General features: G+C 33.7%; 1 pseudogene; it reads right to left on the bottom strand.

Annotated features, from left to right (window-relative positions):
* Positions 1-644: 644 nt before the first annotated feature.
* Positions 645-1511, bottom strand: LOC140637576 (MICOS complex subunit MIC26 pseudogene; annotated as a pseudogene).
* Between the last annotated feature and the right edge of the window lie 22113 nt (positions 1512-23624).

Here is a 23624-nt window from a genome sequence, read left to right as displayed (position 1 = left end):
TAAGTTGTTGCCAAATAATAATAATTCATAAATCTGTAGTACACTGAAGTCATCAAATTGCTTTCAGGTATCTTACCTACCTTTTGACTTTTTGTAATAACACTCTTGAGTTAGGTAAAACAAAATGTTCCCAATTTATGGGTAAGAAAACTCAAGTTTATTAGCATGCTTAGTGAAATAAGTCAGAGAGAGAAAGACAAATACCATATGATTTCTCTTATAGGTGGACTCTACAAACAAAAACAACAATAAAAAAAAACAATATACATACACAAAACAAGCTTATAGATACAGCGAACAGATTGGTGCTTGCCCGAGGCATCCACAGAGACTGGGAGAAATAGATGAACTATTTTGTTTTTAGTTCAAATTAAGTAAAAAAAAATATTCCCCATCAAAACAAAACAAAACAAATCTCAAGATTTTCTCAAACTTCACCCAGCTAGAGATAGTATTAGAACTTTCTCTGATGTGCTGCAATAACACCCTTAAAAAGAGGAACTGATTAAAATTGGCACTTTTTTTTTATCATTCTACAATATTTACAATTTTGATTACTGATATTAAGTTACACATAGAAATGCATTGGAGAAAAGAACTTTATTAGAACTTCTTTTTTTAATTCAGAATTTTAATTATGCACATAAATAGCAACATGAGAACCAGGAGTTCTAATGCTGGACATTATCTCTAGGTGAAAGGATTTCCAATTAGTCCACTGGTAGTATGGTATCACCCAAGATAACAAAGAAGTCTGGTATAGTTTTTCCTGAAGAAGAAAGCCAATTTACTACATTCAGTACTGACTTCTCTGCCATTTTTCTGTAGAAAATGCATGGAGTTTCCAATGTTTACCTATAACTTTTGAAAGTTCTCCTTCCACAAATCTTCTACGACTATGTATCCTTGTAAACCCCAGTCATATAATTTCTCCCCATTGACCTGGACAAATACGATGGCTTGTTGTGAATAATAAAGAGAGGCAGCTAGTCCCACGAACCCAGGTGGATACACCAGCTTCTTTATTTTTGACCCTCTAGCCAAAAGAAGTTCAACAATGCCAGCAAAACCAATAACACCAAGTCTTGGAAAAAATCCAAGAGGTGCATTTTGGAGATATTCATAGCTGTCTAACCCCCATTGAACCAAGCTCTGCATCTTGGGCTTTGTGAGTACATTTCCTGACACCAACTTGTGTATGGCTCGCAATAATGTCAGAGATGTGAAATGCTTTCTTCAACCTGGGTCCTTGGCTCCTCCACATATAGATTGACCCTCAGGAACTGAGTAGAGTGAAAGCTCATTAACCTTCACAGAAGTTTTGTGAGGTGAGTCCCTTTTAGGTGACGCATAGACTTTAAAGGTGAGCAGACTCAGGCTGGCTGGCCCCACAGACCTCCGAATTACCTTGAACATGTTGCTGGCAGAGGTGGCTCCGGCGGGGTCACCCCGGCCCCGGCCCCGCCCACTACCTATGAGAACTTTTATGATTTGTATGGTGTGATGTAAGAGAATTAATCTCCTAGATCCACTACATTTAAGGTTTATTTTTTGTATTATTGAAGCATTAGTTTATTTTAAAAATTTATAATGAAGTATATATATTTTGACGAAAAAGGTGCAGTTGTTTTATAGAGTGTCTATATTCCTCAAGTAAAGATAACTATTTTAAATTCCTTTAGCTATTTCTCCTGATATTTATTTGCCCATGGCAAAATAAAATGTTTATCCTGCTTTAAAAAATAAATTCTTGGTTTTAGATATTGTAAAGAGAAACTCTATTGTTCTCATGTATATTACTTATAATACTCTCTGAATACTACTTTGCTTCTGTCACTAGATTTGTGGGTCTTCCATACATCAAGTAGTTCTATGACACCAGTGGGATGTCCTGTATTTTCTTTGTTTACTTAATTCTAACAGTATCTATCTGGAGATAGCATCAGATCCTATAGGTTAAGAGTCCTATAAAACCATCCGCCCTCCACCAAATGCCAATCACAAATCCAGGCTGTCACCTGTGCCTCTTATTGACTAGCTGTAGAGGAGAGGTTCCCATGTACACTTCTCAGGTTCAATTAATTTACTGGATCAGTTGAAAGAACTCAGGAGAACATTTTACTTACTAGATTATCTGTTTATCATAAAAGGATAGAACTCAGGAACTTCCAGATGGAATGGATGTGAAAGGCAACATATGCTGGAAGGGATGGAGAGCTTTAATGGTCTCTCTGGGTGTGCTTCCACCTGTTCACCAACCCAGAAGCCCTCTAGAGCCAGTGTTTTGGATTTTTATGGAAGCTTCATCACATAGGCACAATTAATTGAACGATTGGCTATTGGCAACTGATTTGACCTCCAGTCACTTACCCATCCCCAATCTCCAATGGTGGGAATGGGTCTAAAAAGGTGGTTGGTTCCCCTGGTAACTAGACCATATCCTTGGGCCATCTAGGGGCTTTCTAAAAATGACCTCCTTGGGATGCCTGTGTGGCTCAGCAGTTAAGTGTCTGCCTTTGGCTCAGGGTGTGGGATCAAGTCTCGCATCGGGCTCCCTGCATGGAGCCTGCTTCTCCCTCTGCCTGTGTCTCTGCCTCAATCTGTGTGTCTCTCATGAATAAATAAATAAAATATTAAAAAAAATAAACTCAGTTGAGGTTTAAAGGGGTTTGTTATAAATAAGAAACGACTTTTATGGCTCTCATCAGTTAGGGAATTCCAAGAGTTTTAGGAACTCTGTGTCAGAAACAGGGATGAAGACCAAGTATATATTTCTTATTATAAACCACAGTATCACAGATGTTATCTGTTTTCCACAATGGAATTTAAGGATTTAGCTTTATTACATTATCTATCTCTACTTTGTATTTTCCCTCCTATTCTCTCCAAGATATATTTTGAGGTAAGTAAATTTTTAGTTAAGTCAGTATTCAGAATTGATATGATTGTTATTCACTCTTTCATTCAATGAATAGTTATTGTATGCTTATAATGTACTATACTATTTTCTAGTTACTAAAGTTTCATCTATGAACAGAACTGACAAAAATCTGTGTTTTTATTGAGACTATGTTTTAGAGAAGACAGAAAATAAAAATAAATGTGATAAATGAATAAGTTATATGGTAAACTTGCAGAAGGCAAGTACTAAGGGAAAAAATAGAGCCAGTTACTAGGATTTGACTGTTGAAGATTTTAAATGGGGATGGGTGGATAGACTTTGAGAAGATGACATGTAACAAATACTTGCAAGAGGTGAGGAGTATGCCATCCAGCTAAGGGATAGGCAATCCTGACCAAGGGAATAGCCAGGGCAAAGGCTCTGAGATGGAAGGGTGTTCAATAAAGACAAAGAGACGGTGTTGCGGGATAGGAAGAGTGAGGAGAGGTAGCAGGAAGTTGAGTTTAGAAATGCAGCAAGAGATCCACATTGTGTTGGGCCCTATAGACCGTAGAAAGGACTTTGACATTTACTTTGAGAGAAGTGGAGAGGGAGGATTTCAGGATATGGTTTGATGTGTTCTGATTTATGTGTTAGTCAGGATTGTTGTAGGAAGTATTGTTTGAAAGCAGGGAGACTAATTAGGATGTTAATTGTAAGAATCCATGCAGGAGATGAAAATGACTTGGACCAGGATGGTTGGAATTTTGAGAAATGGTGATATTATGGATATATATTGGGGGAGTGTTAAAACCTACTACAATTAATCCATATAATATTGTCACATTTCTTTTCTTAAACACTGTTGTTTTAATAATTGCAGCTTTTGTGTTAGATCTTTGATTTTCTATGCACCTACAAAAATCCATGAAAAGCTTTCTAACTTAAGTGTGAATTCTACCCCTCCCCCCAATAACTGAAACATCAATATTCTATTTGATTCATTTTTGGAGAAGGAATGGTGAAGGTATTCTTGTACCTCCCAGTCCTCTTGTTCCAATTAGGCTGGGTGATATCTAGGCTTCTATTGTTATCCTGGGATTTTTCTCCACCATCAGCTTTTGGTTCCTTCAAGGTTGGATTTTTTTTTTTTTTTTGGTACTGTTAAAAACAATATTCAGCTGAGTAAATTTAAAGATCATATTTGCTTTATTCAATGATTCATGAATTGGGCAGCATCCCATCTAGCAAATAGAAAGGAACTCCAAAGAGCTGAACAAAAATGGGAGATTTTATAGGCAGAAGGAGGGAGACTGGGAGAAGGAAATAATGGATTATCTCATTTTTCTTTGGGGAATGGAAGAAGTCTATCTGGCAGATCAACTCTTTAGTACTGACCAGGAAATTCCAGATTTACTGATTCAAGATTACATTCCTGGGAGAGGTCGAAATTACAAGTAGGTTAGGTATTAAGTCTTGGCTAACTGACATGCAGTTTAGCACAAGTAACTCCATTTGGGGACTGTTTTCTCTCTCTGCCTCTCTGTTAATAGTACCAGGGCTTTATCTCTTTTTATTATCTCCTTCTTCAGTTATGTATCTCTTCCAAGAAAGAATACATTGGTGATAAGTTTATGAGATTTTTCCTGACTAAACATGTTCTTGTCACAACCTCATGAATCTTGATATTTTTGACTTGTTAATCTTCTAGGTAGGTGTGATGGTTTATTTTGTGTATCAACTCAGGTAGGCTGTGGTGCCCAGTTGTTTGCTTAAACATAAGTCTAGATGCTATTGTGAGTTGTTTTTTAGATGCGGTTAATATTTTAGTCAGTAGACTTTGAGTAAAGCAGATTACCTTCCATGATACCCTCATCCAATCAGTTGAAAGCCTTAAGAACAAAGACTGAGGTTCCCCTATGAGGAAGGAATTCTCCTTAAGACTGAAACATAGAAACCCTCCCTGAGTTTCCAAACTGCTGACCTACAGCATTAGAGGACTCAAGAGTGCAGCATCAACTCTTAACTGAATTTTCAGATTTTGGACTTGCTAGTCCCCACAATTGTGTGAGCCAATTCATAATGAAGTAGTCTCTAAAAGCAGCTTTTCCAAAAAAACACTTTTCTTGATCCAAGTATGCTACAGCTTCTATTATATTTTTGTGGATATTAATGTTAGTTGTACTTAAATTTTATTCTTCCCTTCATTGTTGTTATTTCCTAAGTTCCTTTATTTTCTCACAATTTTAGTTCCTGTCATATTAGATGCTATCTGTCCATATTTGCAGATAGGGCATCAATCATCTTATTGAAAAGGAGTATGTGTATGTTCAGAGTAGAGCGTATTGAGTGGTGAGCTTTGCTGTAAAATAATTAGGCAGAGACCTATATCTTTCATTGAGAAAACTTTGTGTTAGCATTTGAAAATATTTTCTCTTGGATCAGTTTCCTCAAAAAGGAATCTTTTAATGTTCCAATGTGGCAGTGAGGGTTATACAGAAAAAAGGGTATTGTGGGATCACTATCTAATGGTAGATTTTCACTAAGTCCTCCTGGTTTTAGTGGAGACCACCAGCCCTCTCACCAGTGCCTATTCTCTCAAGTTTAAATTATCACTTGTTCAATCTCATTATTCGGAGAGGTTCTCTAGGAAGTGGGAGCTTATTCACAATTGTGTGTGTATATGAGTGCAAGCGTGTATGTATGCATGTGCAGAGAGTGGTACTCACCTAACTATGCAGAGTGGGGTAGCTGATGAGAGTTTGGAGTACTTTTTATACAGATTTTCTGCCTGTCATCCTCTTACATTCAATTCGACCTGAAATTCTACTTTCAAAGCCATGAGGTAACCAAATGCCTGGCACTTCCTTCTTTGCTCCTTTTCATTAGACTGTGCTCCTACCCCTTCCTCACCCCCACCTTATGGGCAAACACTTAGTTTTTGGCTTTGTTGAGTTTGTTTAAATAGTTATTACTCATTCTTTTATTGTCCAATGTACAAAATGTTTCTTGTGTCCTTTTTTGTTTTAAAGTCAGATTGCGTGTTTAATTGCCATATTTTACCAACATTGAATAGCTTTTCAAAAGACAAAATAATCATCATTAACTCATCTATAGTAGAGTGATAGTTGGTTTTCTTAATACCAATAGTGGTTTAGCAACAATGGATGTTAAATGGAGATTGCATATTTGACTATTTACTATCCACCATAATATTGTGAGCTATGTATTGGGTAAATTAATATAATTTCAGTGCATAAAAATAACTAATTTATATTTAATACTTTCAAATCCTGGCAGCCCGGGTGGCTCAGTGGTTTAGTGCCGCCTTTGGCCCAGGGCCTGATCCTGGACACCCGGGATTGAGTGCCACGTCGGGCTCCCTGCATGGAGCCTGCTTCTCCTTTTGCCTGTGCCTCTGCTTCTCTCTCTCTCTCTCTCTCTCATGAATAAATAAATAAAATCTAAAATAAATAAATAAGTAAATAAATAAATAAATAAGTAAAGCATAAAATCATTATTAAATGTAAGTTAAAATACAAGGATGAAGTCTTCAAGAAAAAGGGACATTAAATTATGAATATTTTTAAAGGCTAGCTAGGTATTAAAATATTTCATAGGAAAAATTAAAATCTATCTTCTCTTTTCATACTTTCGTTTTATGCTTTATTTTTTGATCATTCTTATTCTTCCTCTCCTGGTTTCCTTATTGGAAACAATGTGTTAGTTTTCCAACTAAACAATGAATTTTTCACTACATTTTTAGATCTCAGCTTTATAAGGATCATTATGCAAGCTCTGAATTTTCCATAAATTTTCCATATTTAAAATATGCTTCATTTAAAATTTTAATTTCCTAGGAAATTACTGTGTCTAGTTTTATGCTTTCATGGCATCCCATTATATCATTGGCATATAATCAATATGAACTATTAGAAATTAATTACTAAGTTTAGGATAGATTTAGGAAACCAAATCTTTTTTTCCATATTGTATTAACGCTATTTGCTGAAACGAAGATGTGGAAAAATGAAATATTCATTAATGTAATACCTTTTTAAAGTGTCAGAGTTATAAGACAGATCATTTTTGATTTTATACATCAGTGGGCCAACATAATAGATCAAGTGGGCCATAAATTTACTTTTAGTGTCATTAAAAAGGTGAAGGCTAGACCTATCACATTCTAAATATAGGAAGTTTTTCATAATAAATTATAGATAAAAGTATAATAAAGTTGCTCATTGCAGTGAAGGTGCTTGTACCTACACATATACTAACTAGGAGTAGAAACATTTCTTGCCAAGTTCCAAACCAAATATAACCCCCCCAAAATATAACATTCTGGTGGATGAATTTGTTATTGCCAACTAACAAAAAATTTCTACTTTTGGAGGGGAATGCTTGATGTCTACTTTATTTGGTGCTTTGAAAAAGCACTTTAAGTATTAAAATAAAAATTATATATATATATGATTAAAATTTTTAAATGCTCAGAAATATGTATAGAAATTCAGGTTGTGGGATCCCTGGGTGGCAGCGGTTTAGTGCCTGCCTTTGGCCCAGGGCGCGATCCTGGAGACCCGGGATCGAATCCCACGTCGGGCTCCCGGTGCATGGAGCCTGCTTCTCCCTCTGCCTGTGTCTCTGCCTCTCTCTCTCTCTCTCTCTCTGTGACTATCATAAATAAATAAATAAATAAATAAATAAATAAATAAATAAATAAATAAAAAAAAATAAAAGAAATTCAGGTTGTTAAAATTAAATGACAGTGGATAATAGCCCAGAGTTTCAAATACATAAATTGATTGATTGATTGTCACAGAGAGTTAGAATTTATGTATGGTAAAAAAGCAAGTGAATGAAGCTATAATTTTATTTCACTTACTCTTAGGACATTAACAACTGTTTCCACCTAAATAGATCTTTAAACATACACGAGTATTGACTATTAACTACAAATATTTATTGTAACACTTAAATAGAAGTATAGTTTAGCATGGTGTATTTATTATTAGTGAATTGTATGTAGTATGACATAATTTAACTAAAATTTAAAGTATGTATACCTAAAAGATTTTTCCATATTGCTATTTCTAATTTAACTTACCACTGATAAGAATGGTTCCTATAAAGATTAAATGAAATACTGCATTTGAAAAGTTTAGCACACTCAGCCTAACATAATCACTTTATTAATGCTAACTGATATTTTTCTTAACTAAAAATTCAAACTTTAAAGAGATATACAGAGCAAAGGTTAGGAAAGAGTACAACTAACTCAGATTTGATTCAATGTATATTAATTGATCATCTAATTTATGCTATACATGTTAAAATCTAAGATATGTTAAAAATAAAAGACTATGTGGTTCTTGCCTTCAGACCTATGTTTTATGTTTTTGTTTTTTAAGTAGCCTCCACACCCAAGGTGAGGCCTGAACTCCTGACATTGAGATCAAGCATCCATAATCTCCAGTATGGAACTAGAGGGTATTATGCTGAGTGAAATAAGTCAATTGGAGAAAGACAATTATCATATGGTTTAACTCATATGTGGAATATAAAAAATAGTGAAAGGGATGATAAAGGAAGGGAGAAACTGAGTAGAGAAAAATTAGAAAGGAAGACAAACCAAGAGAGACTCCTAACTGGCAAACAAAGGGTTGCAGAACAGGAGGAGGGTAGGGGAATGGAGTAACAACTGTGTGATGGGCACAAAGGAGGGCACTTGATGAGATGAGCACTGGGTGTTATACTAAATGTTGGCAAATTGAATTTAAATAAAAATTTTTTAAAAAGGGTACAGGGTTGACATCATTGGATTTTTTTTTTCATTTATATATTTGATTCTTAAACAAATTTGTTCTAAAAATCCTTTACCACTAGTGAATTATTTAATTAAATTAGAACAATCTATAATGCTAATATGTGGGATAAGTCATTTACTTGTGAGTGAGAGTAGTCAACAACTGAGCATCTGTATTTCAACAATGTCTTTCTGATTTCTATTTTCATGAGATAATACGGAAAAAATATTCAGGTGCAAGTGTGTGTATACATGAGGGAGAGAGAAAGAGTAAAGAAAAAGGATACAGAGTATGAGAGAAAAAACCTTCCAAAGAAAAGTATTATCCCTCTCTTATGTCTCTTCATTTTATTTCCAAGTCATTGACTTTTTCTTATAAAAATTCACTTTATATTCTGGGGACTATTTCTTTATTAATTATGTATGTTGAATATCTTCTATTCTTCATATTTTAACTTTCTAAATCTCTTTTGTTGAGCAGATGTTCTTAAATTTCATGTCATCAGCTTTATCAACTTTTTGCTTTAACACTAGTCCTTTTAACCTCATTTCTTTACCCTGAGATCATGAAGATAATCTCTCTTATTATCTTTGAAAGTTTTATAATTTTGCCTTTTTAAGGTCATTAACTTCCCTGGAATTGATTTTTATATGTGGTATAAAGTCACCATTCAAGAATCTTCTGGTTAAAAAAAAAAATATTCTAGCTATTTGGCCGTTTGGGTATATTGGTTCAAGACAATCTTTGGGCCTATTGCTGTCCTGGAAATCTCTGCCACATAGCCACAGAACCCAGAATCATTCCCATTGGTATTTAGGCCAGAGTGGACAACTCTTACCAGGCAGCATTAAACTACAGGCAGGACATGGACAGACATGGACTGAACAGTCAGATTTCGGGAACTCCCAGCAGGCGCACCTGGCTTTTTTCCTTGCAATAATGTAACCTCTGATTTTATAAAGTTAAATTTTCAGATGTTTTAATGGTGTTATGACAGGCTTTTACTATATTTTGTTTAGAGTTTTGCATCTACTTTTTTGATGAGATTAGTTTATGATCTTTCTTTTCCCATACGATTCTTATAATTTGTTATTAAGATTTCTTTAATAATAATGATGATAACAAACCCTTACAGAATGCTTAATATGTGCCAGACTCTCATGAAAGCACTTTATATTCACTAACTCACTTAATCATTATCATCACTTTATAACGTGGGTAGCATTATCATTTCCATTTTATAGATGACTATAGCAATCCAATCAGTTAAGTAACTTGCCCAGACAGGAATAGGAAACAGTAGAGCCTGGAATTGCTTGTGAATGATTACACTTGTGTGTTCCTTTCACGTTTGGTAGGGCACAACTCTCAAGGTGTCATTTCTTTGTGAGCATGTTTACTATACATTCAATGTATATACTGGTCAAAGAACTGCTAGGGGTTTCTATTTCTTTTTGGATATTTTCTAGAAATGAATGTTTCAAATTTTAAAAATATTTTTCATTTACATAATTTTATAATCTTTTCAATTTTTATTTTTATTTATTTTTTTAATTAATTAATTAATTAATTTATTTGAGAGAGAGAATGAGAGAGAGAGAGAGAGAGAGCATGCATGCTCAAGGGCGGGGAGGGGCTTGGGGACAAGCAGACTCCCCAGTGAGTGTGGATCTGGATGCCAGCTGGATCTCAAGATTCCAAGATTATGACCTGAGCCGAAGGCAGATGGTTAACCCACTGAGCCACCCAAGCACCCTAATCTTTTCAATTTTTATACCATTTGTGGTCATGTTCCCATTCTCATTCTTATGTATTAAGTGGGTTATGTGCCCACTCTCATTTCCTTGATGAAGTTTTTATATGTAGCCTATTTGTTACTAATTTTCCATTGACACATGAGTTTTTTGAAATATGCTTATAAGTTTTGATATATAGTAGAAATTTTCCCTTTGATTATAAGCTTAACTACCTTGTGAAAGGATATTATGAAGTGTGATTTGAATCATGTATTGCTATACAACAATAACAACAAAAATATAATGGCTTAAAATAACCATTTTATTATACCTCAAAATCATCTAGATCAGGAATGTGGGCACAACTTGGCTAAGTGATTCTTCTGTGCCATATAGGGTTTACAGTAGTATTTGGAGATACATTCATATGGCAGCTGGACTGGTCTGCAGGCGACTCATATGGCTGATAACTTAGAAGAAATGACTATAAGGCTATACTTAGCTGGGCTCTTCTTTTTAGCCATATACTCCTAAAATCTAGGCATAAACCACCATAGTGTTCCTTCTATTGTAGTCTGTTGATCAAAGTGGTCATAGGACAGCTGTTTTGAGAAGAAGAAACCTAGACCTTATCTCTTGAGAGAAGAATGTCAAAGAATTTGTGGGTATCTTTAATCTGCCACAGATATTCTGAGGAACAATCTATATTAAGGAACAGGGGAAGTAGGATTGAGAAGAGGGAAAGGGGAAACTGAAATACAGTTACAACAGGCCTCAACCAATCCTAAGAAGGGGTTCTGGAGTTGGAATGAATATTTGGATTTGACCTGAATTGTGGCAAGAGGGTCAAGTTTATGAGTGGCTCTATTCTGCCAGTCATTTGATATGGACTATCTTTGGGGTGGGGAGGCATGTAACTTTGGCTTATGGAGTTCCCTTGTGGTCTAAGCAATTCTCAGAGAGAATTAAGTTGTAACCCATTATCAGTCAACACTCCTGTCAACTGAGCACCTCACTCATGAAGGGATAATCTGGGTGGTGCCTCTCAGCATTCATTACACATGTCAAGAAATAAATTGAGGCTATAAATAACAATAACACTGATATAAAGGAAAGAGTTAAGTACATTTTATTAAATACAGTAATGCATACATTTTTAAAAAGATAAAGATATTAAAGAAAAGGTGTTTCTGTAAAGTATATTTAGTATCTCTAAAGGTAGAACCTAATCTATGGAACAGAATAATTCTTAAAATTTATAAACTATTGCATTCAAAAGTAAAAATGGCATTCTTTACTTCCTTCCAGTAAGTGGGGACTTGATCTGTGTCCCATTTTCCTCTAATTTAACTTATAAAGGCAGCCTGCAATCTTCTTACACTGAAACTATAAAACATATATAATCTTAGATTTTTTTTAAGTGCAAAGATTGCTAAAAGCAATGAAGATTGGCACAAAATGGAATGGATTGAAAAGCAGCACAAGTCACATGGAAAGAGGAATAGCAAGATAGTCCAGAAGCAACTGATCTCAGGAAAGGCCTAAATGAAATAAGATCTATGAGATCTGGAAGGGACAAAGCAGAAACTGAAAAAATGAATAGGTCAAAGTGCATGAAAGATATGAATAGAATTACGTATAAGAGATGAAGTGTCTTAAAAAACAACAATAAAGCTACACTCCCTAAAGAAAACACCTGCAATTGCTGGACAAGGAAAATCTAGTTTACTCCATAGTAAGAAGTAAAATTCAAGCTGGCCCAGCATTGATGCACAGCTAATAGAAGAAATAAAAGGGGAAAGACTTACCCAAAAAGCATATTACAAAATGAGAAAAAAAGAGATGAAAATTCTGCCCAAATATTTCATCATTAACTAAAAAATAAAATGAGTAAAAATGAAATAATCATTTTTACAAAAGAAGACCTCAAAGTATAAACACAAAATTTCAGGAAAAATATGTTGAGAAAATAGAAGGAAATGAAATGTATTTTGGTAGAACTCAGGAAAATGTGGGAAGAACAATAAAAAAATCACAGAAATATAAGACAAAATTGGAGAACAAGGCAGCATAAACATTGAGGATAACACAGGAAAAGCTCTGGAGAATAGGATAAGAAAAGTGACCAAAATAAAAGAGAAACACAAGAGTACTTAAAAAGAATTAAAGGGAATAGTTAGATACACAAGAATGGCAAAGGAGATCAAATGTGCATAATTGGAGTTTACCAAGAAAAAAGCCAAAATAATGGAACAGAATATAGAAACATATAATTCAAGAAAACATTCCTGAAATTAAAGAAGACTTGAATCTACATTTTTGAAAGGACATGTATTATACCAGGACAATTTGAACCAGAATGGTCAATAATGAAATACATTCGATAAAGTATTGGTCCTCAAAGAAATAATCCTTTGCAATGCTAAGCCAAAATATTAAATCACTTAGAAGAGAAAAAAACCCAAATCAACCAGATTTCATATCTTCCTTAGCAGTATTCAGCATCGGAAAACAACGGAGCAATATTTATATGATAGGCAAGGGAAGTGTAGGCCAAAGATTGTATGTCCAGCCAAGTTGTGCTTCAAGTGAAAGTTCAACGAATTGTTTTGAACACACTGGCCCTCAGGGATTAGTATTCCTAAAAGTCCTTGTTAAGGAAATTTCTTGCAAGTGAACCTCAATCAAAGGATGACTGGAAAGGAATGGCAAACTCATAAACTTTGAGCTTATTTTATTTAGAACACAAACTAAATATAAATTTTATATGCTTTAAGAATGAGAAAATTTAACCACTTAAAGAAAAAGAAGACAAAAAATAGAGTAAGTCTGTTACCACATCTGGAGTATCTGGGAGTCGAAGAATATCATTTCAAATTAATAGAATTAAGTAATAGATAAATAAGCACATTGAATCACAGAAATCTATACTGGCTTATCTGTTGTCAAAATGCCGTTACTGTTACGCTCTATATTTGGAAATTGTTTCCAAGATTTCTCTTTATTCTATGATACCTAGTTAAGTTGGTCAAAGACAGGAACTCCTGGAAAGTATAGAGTACAGATAGGAAGAAGTCATTTATTTTGGAAGGCCCTGGTGGTCAGAGATGATAATAGTCAAAAGCAGCCCTATGTGGTAGTCCTCAGCTTGGGCTAATTAGAATTCTCCTCCTATGTTCTGTGTCATGGTGTTTTCTAACCCCCTGGCCCCCTGGCCACTGCAGCCCAAGGCTCACCACCAGGGCCGTGCCTGTATACATGCAGTGACACCTGTGCAACAGAGGCAGCAGTGTCCTTTGCCCTCTACAAACATCCCCCTTGTCTGTAGACAGATGTGCATGGCTTCTTGGATTTTATTACAAATTCGGACTATTTCATTTATGCCAGTGCTTCAGGCAGTTGTGATTCCTGACTTTCTCTCTGGATCCTCCAATTCCCTCTTTCCAGTTGTTGAATTCCCCAGCAACTGGTGTAAATTGGTATAAATTCTAATTCCTAAATTAAACCTTTGACTGACGTAATGCTAACAGTGGCTTTGGTTTATGAACAGTACAAAAAATGAGCCAAGCAAGATAATTTTATTGACTCTAAGAATAAACCAGGAAAATACAAATTTAAAAGAAAGAGTTTGTGATCTTAATATCAAATAAATGGAATTCAGACCCCAAAGTGTTAAAATACATGAGGAAGGGAAATTTCTTATGCTAAAGATTTCTATAATCAAAACAAATTTGTGAATATATATGCACAAATGGCACAATGGCAACATTAATTAATGCTAACATTAGTTTAACCTATTTTTTATTTCAGTGGCAATGCTTCTGGCATTTTCCCATTAAGCACGATGGTGGATTTGGATAAGAGATACATTGTTTTCATTTTAATGAGTCACTAATCTATGACAAATTGTTTATTTTATTTTATGTATTTGCCTTCGTTCCTTTTATTAAAAAAACAAATGATTGTTGAATTTTTGTCAAATAATTCATTAATATCTATGGAGGTAATATGATTTTCCTCAGAGTTATCACTATGATTGATATTGATCCATCTGTATATCTCTGGAGTAAATCCACAGGGTCATAATTTTAATGTGGTGCTGGATTCTTTTTGTGAGTATTTTAGTGTGGAATTTTGCATCACTGTTCATGACTATATTTAGTGTATTTTTGTTGAAATTTCTGTTAAATGTTGAGATAGTTTTTATGCTTCTTTCATATAAATATTTTTAGAATTATCAAAATACCTTGAAATTAAAAACATTGTAGTATCTAGTCTTTACAATTTTGAAACTAACTGGATCGTTTGCTTTTTGGAAGAATAAGAATAAGAAATAAGAATAACAAAATCTTTTCATTTATGTTAATTATGTTTCTTTCCCTTGGAATTTATTTAGTAAAATTTTATTTTTCTAGAAGGTTACTAATTTCATCCATACTTTCAAGTCTATAATAAGGATATAGAAGAATACTAGAGTGAACAAGTTGACTCAGTTCTAGCTCAGAAAAGACCTTAACCTTTGAAAAGATACAAATTTTATGGATATGTGATTTTTCTGTAGTACTGTTGATTTAAACAGAAGTTTAGAGAAAGAGAAGTTTACATTGGTAAACTTTGGAGTTTTTAATTGAGACCTTGCATGTAGAGATAAAGGGAAATCAGTACATTTTTATCAACACTTCTTTATTACTAAGAAAGTTATTAGAAAAGAGAGAAGACATAATACATGATGACTGTCCTGAAGGCACTTGCAACCCAATTGTAAATTCTTTCAGGATTTAATCCCCCAAAGGCTATAATGAACTATTGAATGTGAGTATAACTAAATACTAAGATGTTAATTTATACTGTAACCTTTATAGCATTTCAGAAGCTGAAGAGATTACTTAAGGCTGAGGTAGTCAGAGGCTTAAAGGGGAAAATGAATCCAGGAAGGGTAGGATTAAAATTGACAGGATTCTAGGTATGGAGACAAGAATAAATGTGCCTTTTGTGACAGTAGAGATGCAGCATATGCTCTATTAGCATTTGTTGAATAGACAAATGTGTGAATAAATATGTGATATTACATAAGCTAGGGAAAAAAAGGAAGGAAGCAAGGAAGAAATGGTTAAAAAGTCAAATATCATAAACAGATCATAAAATGACTGCAAAGCACCCACTGAATTTCTCAGTGAGGGATTGTTGATCATGGAAATAGCCATTTCAATGGATTACAATCAGATTTTAGTGAGTGGGAAGTGGATGTGCTGAGAAGAAAATAGAGAGTAAAGGAGAATAGAAATTTTTTACAAAAGGATTTTTTTTTGGTATTGGTCTTGTTTTGTTTTTGTTAATGTGAGAAAAACAACACATTTGTAGACTATAAGGAGGGATTTAGGTGAGGGAACAGATTTTATGAGATGAACACAGTAGAAGGTCATGATGGAGATTGCAGAAGCAGGGAAACCTCTTTTGAGAATGAAGTTAATAGAAGGGATAGCTGCAGTTAAATCTCATAATGGAATATTAGGAAAATTGATGAAATTCTACTTAAGCAGTCTTACTTTGTTTTACAAAATGGGAAATGGAGAAAGTTGCTGAAAGAGGGAAGCAGGTAGTGCTGTATTAGAATAATGAAATTTAGACTGGATCACAATGAAAATGAGAGTGAGAAAGTCAGTTCTAGCTCAGTTTGAAGACATATTTTTGGGAGATTCAGTTTTGCTGTAGTGGTATTTGTGCACCGAGATACATGTATGTTGATAAAGAGTTTGTAGTTTTAAAATGAGTATACAGGTTGGGTACCTGGGTGGCTCAGTCTGTTAAGTGTTTGCCTTTCATGATTTCAGGGTCCTGGGATGGAGCCCAACATTGGGCTGCCAATGTGGGTTTCTGCTTCTTCCTCTGTCCTTACCCTTTGCTCATATGCTCTCTCTCAAATAAATAAAATCTTTAAAAAGGAAAAAAAATAAGAAAGACTAACTGAAGTATAGAAATTGGAGAAAAAAGACTTAGAAAATAATGGAGATACAGAGAAAGGAAGTATGGTAAGAAATTGGTGTATTAATCTCAAGATTTCAGAGGTTTAGTTTTAGAGAAGATAAGGTTTTTCGAGGAAGTGATTGAAATGTAGCACAAGTAAAAGTCACTGAAAGTGAAGTCAACAAACTGAGAGTAAAGGCCACATGATATAGAGGAAAAAAGTCACAGATTCTGATATCTATCTCTTAAGCTACATGACCTTGGAGAAATAATTTCAATAGCCCTTAATTTCCTAATAAGGAGAAATAAAGTGCTACTATAAACATTAGTGGAAAAGCATGTATTAAACAGTTTGGCAAAAACTCAGCATGAAAGAGTTGTGTTATTACATTATTCTTTTGTTTTTGTTGTTTTAATATTATTGTTTTGTTAATATTGTTATCGTTTTTACTTTTGTCACAGTTAAATAGATCAAGGACATGGGTATTATCAGATTTTGAGTACAGAGGAGTCAAGTGTAAAAGTTGTCAATGAATACAAGGAGTTGGAAACAAGAAAAAAAATAGAAAATGGTAATAAGAATTGCTGGAGATGATGTTTCTGGATAGCTTGGAGAACAAAAGAAGCCTTATTTTTATGCTCTGTGGAAATCAGAAATAAAATTTTAGTTTTACTTTTTAAATATTTTCTTTTGAGAGAGAGATACAGGAAGAGAGAGAGAGAGAGAGAGGAAAGGGGTAGAGGGAGAGAAAGAATCCCAAGCAGAGCTTGATGTGGAGCTCAATCTCATGACCCTGAGATCATGACCTGAGCTGAAATCAAGAGGACGCTTAACTGATGAGCCACACAGTTGCCCTAGAAATAAAAATTTTAAATAGTAATTTGTAGTAAGAGAATTCTGACTTTTCTCTCTGCATTTGTACCTGGAAAAGAATTAGATAAAGTAGCTCTCTATCAAGGAATTGGAAATCTACTGGAGAATGTTTAGAGTAGAATGGAATTCCATTCTACTCTAAAATAGAAAAAATATAAAGGACTAAGGGAGTAGTGAGAGGATGAGTAAAGAGAGAGGAAAGATAGCAATATGAGGATGAAAATATGGGAAAAAGAAAAAATCAGAGAGCCAACCAACTGGATAATAGCAAGCATGATAGGCGTGAGGTGAGAGCATGCCTAGATGCCACATTGACACCACAACAAAATTATTTATATGTTGGAACTGGCTGATTCTTCTCTTGGTGATGAAACTTAGGGATGTTAGAAACATGATCATGTCACATATAATAATTGAGACTGAGGATATAGGATATATTAGATATTTTTTTCATTGTTTCAGAAATACTAGGATGACTAAATGCAGATAACTGAAATCACAGTTTAAATGTAAATCTGAGTTTCTCATACTCATTTTATTTAATTACAGAGACCTCAACAGAAAATATGATGAAAATAGTGTAAAAACTTGCATGTAAGTGCAATAAAATATTTTCCTGAGATTTAAATTAGCTGACTAAATTTCCTAAAAAACTTTCATTTAAAAAAACATTAGTCATTTCAAAATCTTGGGCATATGAAAGTTGCATAATGTTTAAAAAATAATGCAAGCATTGAAATATGTACTTTTTAGATAGCACTTAAAACTTTAAATAGAAATGTAACCCACAGCTGACAGATTGTCTTTGTCAGCCTTGAACATGTAGACAGAAGGCAGCATGGGGTTCGCAAATACATCTGGAGTCCTGCTCTTTGCTTGCCTGCTGCGTGGGAGTCTTCATGACTGGCAGGTCTACTGGCAGCTCTACAGGCATCAGAATGGAAACAATAGGCCATCATCTGGATATGATAGTCACTTATTAAAATCTCAGCCATATACATTCTTCTTAAAGCACCATTTTAAAGATATTCATTGGTAATTGGAACATAAATTTTTAAGACTTCTATAATGACATAAGTCATAGTAATGATTAAATTATTTATTGGAAATTATTTTGTAACTAAGTAGTTAGTGGCATAATAAAACAGGTATTATCATTTATAATAAATTATACATTATAGATTTAGTTTATTGACTAAAATTTTAAATGCAATAATTACTTAAGTTACTGAGAAATATATACACTCAAATTTGACAAATTAGTATTTACACCCTTCAAAATAGGAATTTTTCTGCCCTTTGTCTAAGGCAGCCAGGAACTGGCTTAGGTTTTTATGTGAATTGGCATTTTCTGGGCTCACAGAACCCAACTCATCTTGTAGACATTACAGTTCTTTACTGCCACAGTGGAGAACAAAGAGAACCGGGAGCAAGTACAGCGACTTGATATTTGGCTCAAAAGCAGTAACTCCCAAACACTTAACAAAACTTTTCTTAGGCCTTTTCAGAAGGTATGAGACTGGTCAGTACAATGACATGTAGCCAACATGGGGTTGTTTCCTCCATTTTATAGAGAACTTAGGAATTTTTCCCAGTAACATAAACTGACTCATAAAAGTCAACAATAGTGTTGATTATCTTGTCAGAAACAAGTACATCCAATAGAAGAAAACACACACACACACACACACACACACACACACACACCACATGAGATGATAGACTCATTTAGTTTAGCACTTCTTTTTTTTTTTTTTTTTCCATCTCATGGCACATCTATGCAGCCTTCCAGATTCTCTGAAAATATTTTGGGCAAAGAAAGAAAGAGAAGATTGTTTCCTGTTCTTCACTTAGCCTTTCTCTGATCAAACCATAATAAGCACACTCATATGCCTATGCATACCATACTGTTCCATACAAGTACCAACCATCATGTATCTTCCTGGGACTCCCTCTAAATTCACATGACATATGTTGGTTCAAAAAATAATAAGGTTTCATGATTCCAAGGACATCCAAAAGATTTACAGAAGTATTTTCAGGTGCTAATTTAATCAAGACTGCAGGGCACCATCATCTCTCACTGGCTTATGACATTAGTTTTTTAACTAGTATCCCTGCCACATTACCTCTCCTATGGTTTGAAGTAACCAGAGTGAGCTTTTAAAATCAGTTAGATCATACCTCAAAATTCTCAAAGGAACCCTCTCATCTAACAGTAAAAGTCCAAATCCTTAAATAGCCTGTGGGCTCTGCAGAGGACCTGTTCTTATCTCCTACCTCTTCCCTTTCACTTGACCTGCTTCAGGCACACTAGCATCCTTGATGTTTTTTCAGCATTTCAGACGTACTCTCACCTTAGAACATTTGCACTGGCTGTTTTCTTCTGTCAGGAAAATGCTTCCCCCAGATGTGGCCCATAGCTTGTTCCTTCATCTCCTTCAGATTACACTGATAACACCTTTTCAATGAGCAATTCTATGAACACATTACAGTTGACCCTTGAACAACACATTTGAACCATGTGGGTCCATTTATACACAGGTTTTTTTGACAAACAAGGACAGTGCTGTAACTATGTTTTCTTTCTTTGGATTTCTCTTAATAACATTGTCTTTTGTCTAGCTTATTTTCTTGTAAGAACACAGTGTATAATACATATAACATATGAAACATATGTTAATTGACTATTTTCAGTAAGGCATCTGGTCAACAGTAGGCTATTAGTAAAATTTTAGGGGAGTCAAAATTTGTGCATGGATTTTTGACAGCTCAGCAGTCAGTGCTCCTAACCCCATGTTGTTCAAGGGTCAACTGTATTTAAAATTACAACCTCATTCTCTGGAATTCCTTATCTTACTTAACTTTTCTTTGTAGGAAGCATCATCTTCTAACAGATTTCTTATTTATTTATTTATTTATTTATTTATTTATTTATTTATTTCATTTATTTTTATTATCTGCTTCTGCTCACTATAATGAAAGCACCACCAGAAGGGGTGCTTTTTTGTCCGTTCATTGCTATATCTTCAACACCTGGAATAGTGCCTGGCACATAGATCTTGTCTAATAAATATTTGTAAAAACTTGTTAGAACTTGGAGGCCTATTTTCAGGGTTGTAGTTATAGAGAAATTTCTCATACAAAAGGAAAATTTGTAGTGATATAGTAAGCAATTGTTTACATTTTTATACTTTTATAAAACAAAGATGAATCTATTTTTTATTTATTTTTTAACATTAAAAAGAGATTTATTTAATTTATTTTAGAGAGAAAAAGAGCAGGGGAGGCACAGGAGGAGAGAGAAGCCATAGGATAATTTATATTCTTATATATTTTTATATTCTTTATATTCTTAACTGGCTTTTTCCCTTTGCCATGATTATGTTGATGAGATATTCATCTGGTAATATTTATATATGTAATTAAATTTAATTGCTAAATAGTATTTAATATAATATTAAAATATATTTACTCATTCTCCTATTGATAAAAATTTAGATTGTTTCTAATTATGTTCCTGTTATATACCATTGCAATTAATTTTTTGTACACTCATCATTGTGACTATAAGAGTTTCTCTAATGTGCCTAAACATGGAATTTTTAAATCAAAGCTTACATAATTTTCAGCTTTATTAGATGCTACTAAATTATCCTCCAAGGTAGTTATAGCAATGAAAATACATAGATTCAAGGTTGAGCTTTATTCTCCAGACATCATCAAGGCTTATTATTGTCAGACTTATTTTTTTTCCAATCTGACATATGAAATGATGCTTAGCAGATGCTTTATTTGTGTTCCTTGATTAGTCATAAGGTTGAGAGTCTTTTCATTATTAATCGACTGTATAGGTTTTCTTTTCAATAAATTATTTGTTCAATAGCCTTCAACCATTGTCCATGAGAGTCATTAGTTTTTATCTTGTAGATTTGTGGTTTTCATAAATTTTGTATGTAAAATATTTGAAAGTTTTGGTTAGTGTGACCACCTATATTAGACTATTTTCAATAATGGAAAGATGTACTCTTAATAATTATGTCAAAGTAACAGAAGAAAACCACAATAATCTTGGACAAACTGGTTTGTACAGTTACACGAGTTGTAAGCATTGACATCTATAGCTTCTTTTTAAACTTTGTTTATACCATATTTCATTGAAGTGATTATTTTAATTTATATGCAATCAAATTTATCATTTTTAAAACCAGTCACAAAAAGAAAATTCTGTGTGACTGCACTTATATGAAGTACCAAGAATAGGGAAATTTAAAAGAAAGTAGGGACTGGGAGAAGAGGGTAACGGGGTTATTGTTAACTGAATACAGTTTCAGTTTTGCAAGATGAAAGGGTTCTGGAGATGGATGATGGTGATGTGATTCACAACAGTGTGAATGTATTTAATGCCACAGAACTATACACTTAAAATAGTTGAAATGTTAAATTTGATTTTATGTATATTTTACTATAAAACTATGAAATAAGAATCAATAAATTAGTCTAAAAATCACTATTTTGTTAGTACTTGATTACATATATCATGCATTTCTTTGGTAAGTGTCTGAGAGTTTTTAAGGGTTGTGTGTTTTTCTGGTTGTTGTTTTAATCACTGAGAATCTTAATTTTGCCCTCACACTTAATGGTAGTTTAGCTGAATGTAAAATGTTTACTGCATGATATTTTTCTTTGGTGCTTCCCTTGTATTCAGTTTAATGACCAGTTCTTTGTGTGAAATATATTCTCTTTGATAACTTTATATTTTCTTTTTTCACCTTTATCTTCTGTTTTATCTTAATATTCATTAGTTGAGATTTAGCTTAACTTAATATGCTTAGTGTTTAAATTTCACTTCAATCTGAGGATTTAGGTCTTTTTGTAGTTTTGGAAAATTTTCTACCATTATTTCCTTAAAATAGTTTCTCTGTTAGTTTCTTTATGGGATCCCAATTAGATAATGTGAATTCTCTTAATTGATCCTACAGTTTTCATAGTTTCTCTTTGTTTCTCTATAATAAAAATATGGGTAAATATTTTTAGACTAATTTTTCAATTAAATTTGCTCTTGATTATGTAGAATTTATTATAGTTTTTAAATTTTTTTTACAGACAATATGTCTTTAATTTTCTAATATTTCTGGTTGGTTTTATTACAGATTCATATTTTATTTTATATCTTCGGGCTTTTAAAATTTGTTTTATTAAAAACAAATAATTAAGTATTATTCTTAATTTTCTCATCAGTCAAGGCATTCTTTTGAAAACTCTTCTCTGGAGGGCTCCATAAGTTTAGTTTCAAGTAGAGTAGATTAATATTTCGACTATTAACTTTCTTGGCCACATTTCTTAGCATACAGTTTTTTATATTTAATTGAATATTGCGATTTTGATGTATGGATCCATGAGGGGTAAAAGTTTTTGAGTCTGAGTTTTATTTTATGCTAATTCACTCTCTCTTTCTATCTATATGATTTTTGTGTTTTTTTTATTCATTTTATTTTTCTTAAAGATTTTATTTATTTATTCATGAGAGTCACAGAGAGAGGGGCTGAGACACAGGCAGAGGGAGAAGCAGGCTCCCTGCAGGTAGCTCGACATGGGTCTCCGGGATCAGGCCCTGGGCTGAAGGCGGCGCTAAACCTCTGAGCCACCCGGGCTGCCCATTGTGTTTTGTTTTTGGTTGTGTTTCTTCCTCAGGAATTTGCTAAGGTATTATCTTATGTATTGCTATTTTGGGTCCTCTGCTTCATTGTAATATGGAGAAATCTCAAGATTGGTAATATAAATAGTGAGTAGTTGGTTGAATTCCTGGGTCATGAGGTTGTGTCTTTTTCTTCTCACAGTCCTAGATTATAAAGATTCCCTTGAAAATATAACTTAAGGCAGTGTATCAGCAGCTTTTTTTTTTTTTCAAGCTCTCTTGTATGAATATGAAGTCCTATCTAGTCTCATCTAATCACTGCTCAAGATGGTTGTTTGGCCCTTGTCTTCTCTCTTGTATGGAAGATTTTGATCTTTGGTGCCATATAGTTACAAAATATGGAGCAACACTGTCTACTTCCAGTTTTGAACCAACTGGGACTACAGTTTTCTTCCAGGCCACTATTTGTATTTCTATTTTAGATCTATTTTTCATTTAATTATTATGCTATTGCTGTGTGTTTTGAGCAGAAGCAATGTATCTAATCATGCACTTCACATCTTGACCAGAATTATTCATTAGTATAATGATTCTTTGCAATGGAGAAGTCTGATAGACATGACAAAATAATCAAATGTAATATCATCGATAGTAACAAAATAACAATTTGTACCTCTTGATGGGCCACAAGGAAGTATACAATGTCAATTATGAAATATTT

This window comes from Canis lupus, chromosome 8 (genome assembly GCF_048164855.1).
Source record: "Canis lupus baileyi chromosome 8, mCanLup2.hap1, whole genome shotgun sequence".
Taxonomy (NCBI): Eukaryota; Metazoa; Chordata; class Mammalia; order Carnivora; family Canidae; genus Canis; species Canis lupus.
This window is presented reverse-complemented; position numbering and strand designations above follow the sequence as displayed.